Here is a 10,761-nt window from a genome sequence, read left to right on the forward strand (position 1 = left end):
CTTTTTTCATCTGAACGGCGTACAGAGTTTGTAAATGGCCCCAATACTGAATTTGGTGGTGTCTCAATTCAAAAGCGGAAGGAAGTTGAATTCCCTCATGCCAAACTGCACAGCCACCCTAAGGAATGGAACCAGACTTGGTTTTACTGCAGAGATACTTCTCCTGAAGATGAGAATCCCCTTCCAGGCTATCGTGATCACCGGCTTTCCAACACCCATCCAATGCCGCAATGCTTAAGTTCTGCAGAATGGGCCAAATATGCCCCTCAACTCGCCAAGCTCCGGGCCTTTATGGCCAATGGTTTAACAGGTGTTGATTTCGTGCGTTGTTGGATATCTTGGAGCGTCTTGCCGCTAAGCCGCCGCCCCGGTTTAAGGTGTGAGTACACCGGTGATGTTGAAGACCCTCAACGCCATATCAACATTCAGGTGACCGATGAAGAGGTCACTGAAGGCGTAAAGAAAATTTTGAATGAATTGGAATCAGTCTGTCGTCAAACCGGCTTGAACCCCTTCTATACTAAGAACAAACCGCCTGCTGTAAGCACTATACTTCCTTTTCATCTTTGATATCTTTAACTTGTTCAACTTGTAATCCTTCTTCTATTTATGTATGAATAAGGTGATGATCCCTTCTGGAAACGAAAATCCATAGATAAAGCGGTAAAGCCAACCGGGGATAAAGCGGTCAAACCATCCCGTCCCAAAACCAAAGCCGTCAAGCGGACCTCAAAGCGGAAAACGGCTGACCGGATCAACATGGAACTTGATGAAGATGCTGATGATCCGGAAGTTGAGGTAGAACTTGACTCACTTGGCTCCCTTTTCATGCACCTCATTAACAATGATCTTTATCAGGAGGACGTAGAAGGCAGCCAAGCTGATGATGTAGAGGTAATTACCCTTTCCTCCGGTTCAGACTCTATGCCAACACAAAAAACCCGTCAAGCAGTACGGAAAGTAAGATTTTCTCATCCTCTTGCTTACTTGGACCCAACATTTATTTTGAAGACACAGCAGCATGAAGCTCGCCGGACAACTCGGCACAGTGGCCAACAGGTCACTTCGGCCGGTTTACCTGATACCGCGGTTCAGAAGCGCCCGTCTGAGGTCTCTTCCACTTCTGACAATTCTTATCCCAAGGCAGGTTATTTCAGACAACCTCTTAATCCGTCCGATTCAAATTATCAGGTGACACCTCCCTCATCCTCTGGCGAGTCGACAGCAACCCAACTCCCTCCTCTAAAAACTGTGGTTGGGTAAGTTTTCAAACCCTTTCTTCCAATGCGTTACAAATCTTGAATAAGATGCTAACCCTCTTTTAATTTATTTGCAGAGCCAAAGCCAGACCCAGCAAGAAAGCTCGGGTCAACAATCCGTCAGAAGACCAGGCAGTTTTTGAAGAAGAGTAAAGAGGTGAACCGGACCAAACTCGTGAACCGGAGGGTCCTCATCCTGAAGCCGCCTCTGATGAACCGCCCCTTCAAGATCGGAATACTGATGAACCACCAGAAGCTGATCCTGCCGTGCCTGATACTGAACCGGCATCTCCAAACTGGGCTAGTCCGATGAGAGATACTGAAACTCCGTCATCACCCGCAAAAACCACTGAAGGCCAAAGAGATGATGTTATCATTACTGGCATGGGCCACAACTCTCCTGGCCATCCCATAATCTTGGCCCAACATAGTGCCAAAGAAGAGCGTGCTGCTAGGGAAAAGAGTAAATGGAGTACTGACTTATCAAGTTATGCCCATCTCAACGCTGAAGAGCTTCACTCCGGTTTCTTAAACCGTCTGCACTCAAACCGTGACTATGAAGCTGGTTTGGTGAATTTGATGAAGGAACGCTATGAGGTATTTTCATCTCCCTTTACTTCTTGATTCCAAAGTTGAAATGCTAGCCCAAGTAGCCCCCAAGGGCCGTTTTATGATGTTAATCGTAAACCGGGTCTTTTTAACACTTTAAGTCTCTCCCACAGACCCTTAAAATGTTAGGTCCTTAGTGAAAACCAAGGCCGATACTTTACCAATGTAATGATATAGCTTTCCTCAGCATAGCCCCCAAAAGGCCGGTTTAGCTTTGCAAGGTAATCCGGGTTTTAATCCATGCATCCGTTTTGAACAGATGTACATTAGCCCCCAAGTGTCAAGGATAATGCTTGCATTATTCTGGAGACTTTATAAAAGATGTAGTGAATCAGAGCAAATAGGCATTAGCCCCCAAGTACGAAGTGCATAACTTGTTATACGCTTTGTACTTAGAAAATATATATCCTATTGTTTGACATTTCTTCACTGTTGTAGGCTGAACTAAGCAATAGAGATGCTCGGACCGCTGATTTGCAAGAGAACGTGAAGTCCCAACAAGCAGAAGCTGCGAAAGCCAAAGAGGAGCTGACCAAAGCCCTGGCAGCCACGGAAAAGCTGAAAGAGTCTTTTAACAAAGATCGTGCTGACTGGGAAACCGAGAAAACCGGTTTAACCAAAAGAGCTGAGGATGCTGAAGCAGCCCTGACACCAGTTGTAGAAGAACTAGCTAGTTTGAAACGGCAAATCAACGACATGACTTCCGCTATCTTTGGTAAGTATCTCCTTGTGCAGTTTGTCCAATTCATGGAACCTTATCATTGACCAGAACGCTGATTTTAAACCATAACATGCACTCGTATTGCTCATCTGGGCACAGATATCTGGATGGAGCTTAAAGCGGCGTATACCTTGATTGAACAGTTGTACTCTGGGTCCCAGCGGGCTATTTGCACTACAGCTTACAATAAACCAGCACCATCACTGATAAAGGAAACTCTTGAGAAGCTGGCCATGTTACCAGCCCGGATTACCGAACTGAAGAAGGCAGCTGCAAGAGCAGGCGCATTAACCGCACTAATCCGAGCCAAGGCATGGATTCCAAATCTTGAAGCTGAGGACATTATTAAAGGATATCCAGGTGTAAAGGAGGACGGTTCAAACTTCGACAATGATGACCTCCGAAGGCTGACCAAAGAAATGCGGCCAATAGCCAGCAAACTGGCAGAGGACACAGACTTGTCTCATTTCCAACTGGCTTATGACACTGAAGGGAAGAGACAGCATGTCAAAATCCATGAAGTCAAAGAACTTGTGCCTCCAATCCGTAAGCATACCTTTGCTCCTGATATTAATCCCTCCAGCCTTATCCATGAAGAGGCCGTGTTTCAAGCTTTAACTGGGGTCGATTGGTCGACGGTTGATTTCCAGCGTCTGGGGAGGGATGAAGAAGAAGTGATCGCACCAACTGACCCTCAACCATCAAACCGTCCAGGCGAAGCGTCTTAAACCGGCAGCCGGTTTACCAGATATTGTATGCTAATGCCAAAAAACAATTATGCACTTGTAGCCGCTTTGAAGCTTCTTGTAATAGGATAGCAAAAACTCCTTTATCTGTCATGCCATCGAGCATGTTTTGTGACACTTCGTGAAAATTTGTTCCACTTTTTGGGATCTATTTATGCATAGCCCATGATGAGCTGTGTTTCTGGATACAAGAACTTTAAAGTATCCTAGCGGTTTACCACTAGACGGGTTACGATGCCCAACAAATATACAATACTTAGATGAATAATCAAAGTTTTTGTATAAAAAGTAATATGTGCAACATACCTCGTTGGTTGACCAACTGCTTGTATGGTAAAGGTGTCAACACTAATCCAGAGTGTTGATAACTCCGTCCTTATTTTGCCGGAGTATGATAATAAACCGTACTGGGATATAATAACCACCGGGTTTTCTTTATAGCACTGGTGATTTAGTCAAACTAGGCCGGGGTAAGGAATGCCGGCTTGTAACTGATCATGTACTGACAATGTGTAGTTGAAAGTCAAGCCGGGCCAAGGACACCGGTTTATCAGAACATATTATTGTGACGCCCTTGATTCAACCGTACACTAATAATACATGCAAATGTGTACGATCAAGATCAAGGACTCACGGGGAGATATCACAACACAATTCTAGACACAAATTAAAATAATGCCAGCTTTATATTACAAGCCAGGGGCCTCGAGAGGGCTTGAATACATAAGCTCGAATACACAAGAGCCAGCGGAAGCAACAATATCTGAGTACATACATGAGTTAGACAAGTTTGCCTTAAGAAGGCTAGCACAAAAACAACATCGATCGAAAAGGCAAGTGTTGGGGAACATAGTAATTTCAAAATTTTCCTACGCACACGCAAGATCATGGTGATGTATAGCAACGAGAGGGGAGAGTGTAGTCTACGTACCCTCGTAGACCGATAGCAGAAGCGTTAGGACAACGCGGTTGATGTAGTCATACGTCTTCACGGCTCGACCGATCAAGCACCGAAACTATGGCACCTCTGAGTTCTAGCACACGTTCAGCTCGATGACGATCCCCGGACTCCGATCCAGCAAAGTGTCGGGGAAGAGTTCCGTCAGCATGACGGCATGGTGACGATCTTGATGTTCTACTGTCGCAGGGCTTCGCCTAAGCACTACTACAATATTATCGAGGACTATGGTGGAGGGGGGCACCGCACATGGCTAAGAGAACGATCTTGAAGATCAACTTGTGTGTCTAGAGGTGCCCCCGTATATAAAGGAGCAAGGGGGGAGGTCGGCCGGCCCTTGGGGCGCGCCAAGGAGGAGGAGTCCTCCTCCTAGTAGGAGTAGGACTCCCCTCTTTCCTACTCCTACTAGGAGGGGGAAGGAAGGGGGAGAGGGAGAAGGAAAGGGGGGTGCCGCCCCCCTTCTCCTAGTCCAATTCGGACCAGAGGGGGAGGGGGCACGCGGTCCACCCTGGCCGCCCCTCTCTCTCTCTCTCCACTAGGGCCCATAAAGCCCATTACTTCTACCGGGGGGGTTCCGATAACCCTCCGGCACTCCGGTTTTCTCCGAAATCACCCGGAACACTTCCGGTGTCCGAATATAGCTGTCCAATATATCAATCTTTATGTCTCGACCATTTTGAGACTCCTCGTCATGTCCGTGATCACATCCGGGACTCCGAACAAACTTCGGTACATCAAAATATATAAACTCATAATGAAACTGTCATCGTAACGTTAAGCATGTGGACCCTACGGGTTCGAGAACAATGTAGACATGACCGAGACATGTCTCCGGTGAATAACCAATAGCAGAACCTGGATGCTCATATTGGCTCCCACATATTCTACGAAGACCTTTTATCGGTCAGACCGCATAACAACATACTTTGTTCCCTTTGTCATCGGTATGTTACTTGCCCGAGATTCGATCGTCGGTATCTCAATACCTAGTTCAATCTCGTTACCGGCAAGACTCTTTACTCATTTCGTAATACATCATCTCACAACTAACTCATTAGTTGCAATGCTTGCAAGGCTTATGTGATGTGCATTAACGAGAGGGCCCAGAGATACATCTCTGACTATCAGAGTGACAAATCCTAATCTCGAAATACGCCAACCCAACATGTACCTTTGGAGACACCTGTAGAGCTCCTTTATAATCACCCAGTTACGTTGTGACATTTGGTAGCACACAAAGTGTTCCTCCGGCAAACGGGAGTTGCATAATCTCATAGTCATAGGAACATGTATAAGTCATGAAGAAAGCAATAGCAACATACTAAACGATCGGGTGCTAAGCTAATGGAATGGGTCATGTCAATCACATCATTCTCCTAATGATGTGATCCCATTAATCAAATGACAACACATGTCTATGGTTAGGAAACATAACCATCTTTGATTAACGAGCTAGTCAAGTAGAGGCACACTAGTGAAGTTTAGTTTGTCTATGTATTCACACAAGTATTATGTTTCCGGATAATACAATTCTAGCATGAATAATAAACATTTATCATGATATAAGGAAATAAATAATAACTTTATTATTGCCTCTAGGGCATATTTCCTTCAGTCTCCCACTTGCACTAGAGTCAATAATCTAGATTTACACAGTAATGATTCTAACACCCATGGAGCTTTGGTGCCGATCATGTTTTGCTCATGGAAGAGGCTTAGTCAACGGGTCTGCTACACTCAGATCCGTATGTATCTTGCAAATCTCTATGTCTCCCACCTAGACTAGATCCCGGATGGAATTGAAGCGTCTCTTGATGTGTTTGGTTCTCTTGTGAAATCTGGATTCCTTTGCCAAGGCAATTGCACCAGTATTGTTACAAAAGATTTTCATTGGACCCGATGCACTAGGTATGACACCTAGATCGGATATGAACTCCTTCATCCAGACTCCTTCGTTTGCTGCTTCCGAAGCAGCTATGTACTCCGCTTCACATGTAGATCCCGCCACAATGCTTTGTTTAGAACTGCACCAAGTGACAGCTCCACCGTTTAATGTAAACACGTATCCAGTTTGCGATTTAGAATCGTCCGGATCAGTGTCAAAGCTTGCATCAACGTAACCATTTACGATGAGCTCTTTGTCACCTCCATATACGAGAAACATATCCTTAGTCCTTTTCAGGTATTTCAGGATGTTCTTGACCGCTGTCCAGTGATCCACTCCTGGATTACTTTGGTACCTCCCTGCTAGACTTATAGCAAGACATACATCAGGTCTGGTACACAGCATTGCATACATGATAGAGCCTATGGCTGAAGCATAGGGAATATCTTTCATTTTCTCTCTATCTTCTGCAGTGGTCGGGCATTGAGTCTTACTCAATTTCACACCTTGTAACACAGGCAAGAATCCTTTCTTTGCTTGATCCATTTTGAACTTCTTCAAAATTTTGTCAAGGTATGTGCTTTGTGAAAGTCCAATTAAGCGTCTTGATCTATCTCTATAGATCATAATGCCCAATATGTAAGCAGCGTCAGTCTTTCATTGAAAAACTCTTATTCAAGTATCCCTTTATGCTATCCAGAAATTCTATATCATTTCCGATTAGTAATATGTCATCTACATATAATATCAGAAATGCTACAGAGCTCCCACTCACTTTCTTGTAAATACAAGCTTCTCCAAAAGTCTGTACAAAACCAAATGCTTTGATTACATTATCAAAGCGTTTATTCCAACTCCGAGAGGCTTGCACCAGTCCATAAATGGATCGCTGGAGCTTGCACACTTTGTTAGCTCCCTTTGGATCGACAAAACCTTCCAGTTGCATCATATACAACTCTTCTTCCAGAAATCCATTCAGGAATGCAGTTTTGACATCCATCTGCCAAATTTCATAATCATAAAATGCGGCAATTGCTAACATGATTCGGATAGACTTAAGCATCGCTACGGGTGAGAAGGTATCATCGTAGTCAATCCCTTGAACTTGTCGAAAACCTTTTGCGACAAGTCGAGCTTTGTAGACAGTAACATTACCGTCAGCGTCAGTCTTCTTCTTGTAGATCCATTTATTCTCAATTGCTTGCCGATCTTTGGGCAAGTCAACCAAAGTCCATACTTTGTTCTCATACATGGACCCCATCTCAGATTTCATGGCTTCAAGCCATTTTGCAGAATCTGGGCTCACCATCGCTTCTTCATAGTTCGTAGGTTCATCATGATCTAGTAGCATGACTTCTAGAACAGGATTACCGTACCACTCTGGTGCGGATCTTACTCTGGTTGATCTACGAGGTTCAGTAGTAACTTGTTCTGAAGTTTCATGATCATCATCATTAGCTTCCTCACTAATTGGTGTAGGTGTCACAGAAACCAGTTTCTGTGATGTACTACTTTCCAATAAGGGAGCAGGTACAGTTGCCTCATCAAGTTCTACTTTCCTCCCACTCACTTCTTTCGAGAGAAACTCCTTCTCTAGAAAGTTTCTGAATTTAGCAACAAAAGTCTTGCCTTCGGATCTGTGATAGAAGGTGTATCCAATAGTTTCTTTTGGATATCCTATGAAGATACATTTCTCTGATTTGGGTTCGAGCTTATCAGGTTGAAGCTTTTTCACATAAGCATCGTAGCCCCAAACTTTCAGAAACGACAACTTTGGTTTCTTGCCAAACCATAGTTCATAAGGCATCGTCTCAACGGATTTTGATGGTGCCCTATTTAACGTGAATGTGGCCGTCTCTAAAGCATAACCCCAAAACGATAGCGGTAAATCAGTAAGAGACATCATAGATCGCACCATATCTAGTAAAGTACGATTACGACGTTCGGACACACCATTACGCTGTGGTGTTCCGGGTGGCGTGAGTTGCGAAACTATTCCGCATTGTTTCAAATGTACACCAAACTCGTAACTCAAATATTCTCCTCCATGATCAGATCATAGGAATTTTATTTTCTTGTTACAATGATTTTCAACTTCACTCTGAAATTCTTTGAACTTTTCAAATGTTTCAGACTTATGTTTCATTAAGTAGATATAGCCATATCTGCTTAAGTCATCTATGAAGGTGAGAAAATAACGATATCCGCCACGAGCCTCAACATTCATCGGACCACATACATCTGTATGTATGATTTCCAACAAATCTGTTGCTCTCTCCATAGTACCGGAGAACGGTGTTTTGGTCATCTTGCCCATAAGGCACGGTTCGCAAGTACCAAGTGATTCATAATCAAGTGGTTCCAAAAGTCCATCAGTATGGAGTTTCTTCATGTGCTTTACATCGATATGACCTAAACGGTAGTGCCACAAATAAGTTGCACTATCATTATCAACTCTGCATCTTTTGGCTTCAACATTATGAATATGTGTGTCACTACTATCGAGATTTAATAAGAATAGACCACTCATCAAGGGTGCATGACCATAAAAGATATTACTCATATAAATAGAACAACCATTATTCTCTAATTTAAATGAATAACCGTCTCGCATCAAACAAGATCCAGATATAATGTTCATGCTCAAAGCTGGCACCAAATAACAATTATTTAGGTCTAATACTAATCCCGAAGGTAGATGTAGAGGTAGCGTGCCGACCGCTATCACATCGACTTTGGAACCATTTCCCACACGCATCATCACCTCGTCCTTAGCCAATCTTCGCTTAATCCGTAGTCCCTGTTTCGAGTTGCAAATATTAGCAACAGAACCAGTATCAAATACCCAGGTGCTACTGCGAGCATTAGTAAGGTACACATCAATAACATGTATATCATATATACCTTTGTTCACCTTGCCATCCTTCTTATCCGCCAAATACTTGGGGCAGTTCCGCTTCCAGTGACCAGTCTGCTTGCAGTAGAAGCACTCAGCTTCAGGCTTAGGTCCAGATTTGGGTTTCTTCTCCTGAGTAGCAACTTGCTTGTTGTTCTTTTTGAAGTTCCCCTTCTTCTTCCCTTTGCCCTTTTTCTTGAAACTAGTGGTCTTGTTGACCATCAACACTTGATGCTCCTTCTTGATTTCTACCTCCGCAGCTTTCAGCATTGCGAAGAGCTCGGGAATTGTCTTAACCATCCCTTGCATATTATAGTTCATCACGAAGCTCTTGTAGCTAGGTGGAAGTGATTGGACAATTCTGTCAATGACGTAATCATCTGGAAGATTAACTCCCAATTGAATCAAGTGATTGTTATACCCAGACATTTTGAGTATATGCTCACTGACAGAACTGTTCTCCTCCATCTTGCAGCTATAGAACTTATTGGAGACTTCATATCTCTCAATCCGGGCATTTGCTTGAAATATTAACTTCAACTCCTGGAACATCTCATATGCTCCATGACGTTCAAAACGTCGTTGAAGTCCCGATTCTAAGCCGTAAAGCATGGCACACTGAACTATTGAGTAGTCATCACCTTTGCTCTGCCAGACGTTCATAACATCTGGTGTTGCTCCAGCAGCAGGCCTGGCACCCAGCGGTGCTTCCAGGACGTAATTCTTCTGTGCAGCAATGAGGATAATCCTCGAGTTATGGACCCAGTCCATGTAATTGCTACCATCATCTTTCAACTTTGCTTTCTCAAGGGACGCATTAAAATTCAATGGAACAACATCACGGGCCATCTATCTACAATCAAACATAAACAAGCAAGATACTATCAGGTACTAAGTTCATGATAAATTTAAGTTCAATTAATCATATTACTAAAGAACTCCCACTTAGATAGACATCCCTCTAATCCTCTAAGTGATCACGTGATCCAAATCAACTAAACCATGTCCGATCATCACGTGAGATGGAGTAGTTTCATTGGTGAACATCACTATGTTGATCATATCTACTATATGATTCATGCTCGACCTTTCGGTCTCCATGTTTCGAGGCCATATCTGTATATGCTTTGCTCGTCAAGTATAACATGAGTATTCCGCGTGTGGAACTGTTTTGCACCCGTTGTATTTGAACGTAGAGCCTATCACACCCGATCATCACATGGTGTCTCAGCACGAAGAACTTTCGCAACGGTGCATACTCAGGAAGAACACTTCTTGATAATTAGTGAGAGATCATCTTAAAATGCTACCGTCAATCAAAGAAAGATAAGATGCATAAAAGATAAACATCACATGCAATCAATATAAGTGATATGATATGGCCATCATCATCTTGTGCTTGCAATCTCCATCTTCAAAGCACCGTCATGATCACCATCGTCACCGGCGCGACACCTTGATCTCCATCGTAGCATCGTTGTCGTCTTGCCAATCTTATGCTTCTACGACTATCGCTACCGCTTAGTTACAAAGTAAAGCATTACAGGGCGATTACATTGCATACAATAAAGCGACAACCATATGGCTCCTGCCAGTTGCCGATAACTCGGTTACAAAGCATGATCATCTCATACAATAAAATTTAGCATCATGTCTTGACCATATCACATCACAACATGCCCTGCAA

Source organism: Triticum dicoccoides, chromosome 3A, assembly GCF_002162155.2.
Source record: "Triticum dicoccoides isolate Atlit2015 ecotype Zavitan chromosome 3A, WEW_v2.0, whole genome shotgun sequence".
NCBI lineage: Eukaryota > Viridiplantae > Streptophyta > Magnoliopsida > Poales > Poaceae > Triticum > Triticum dicoccoides.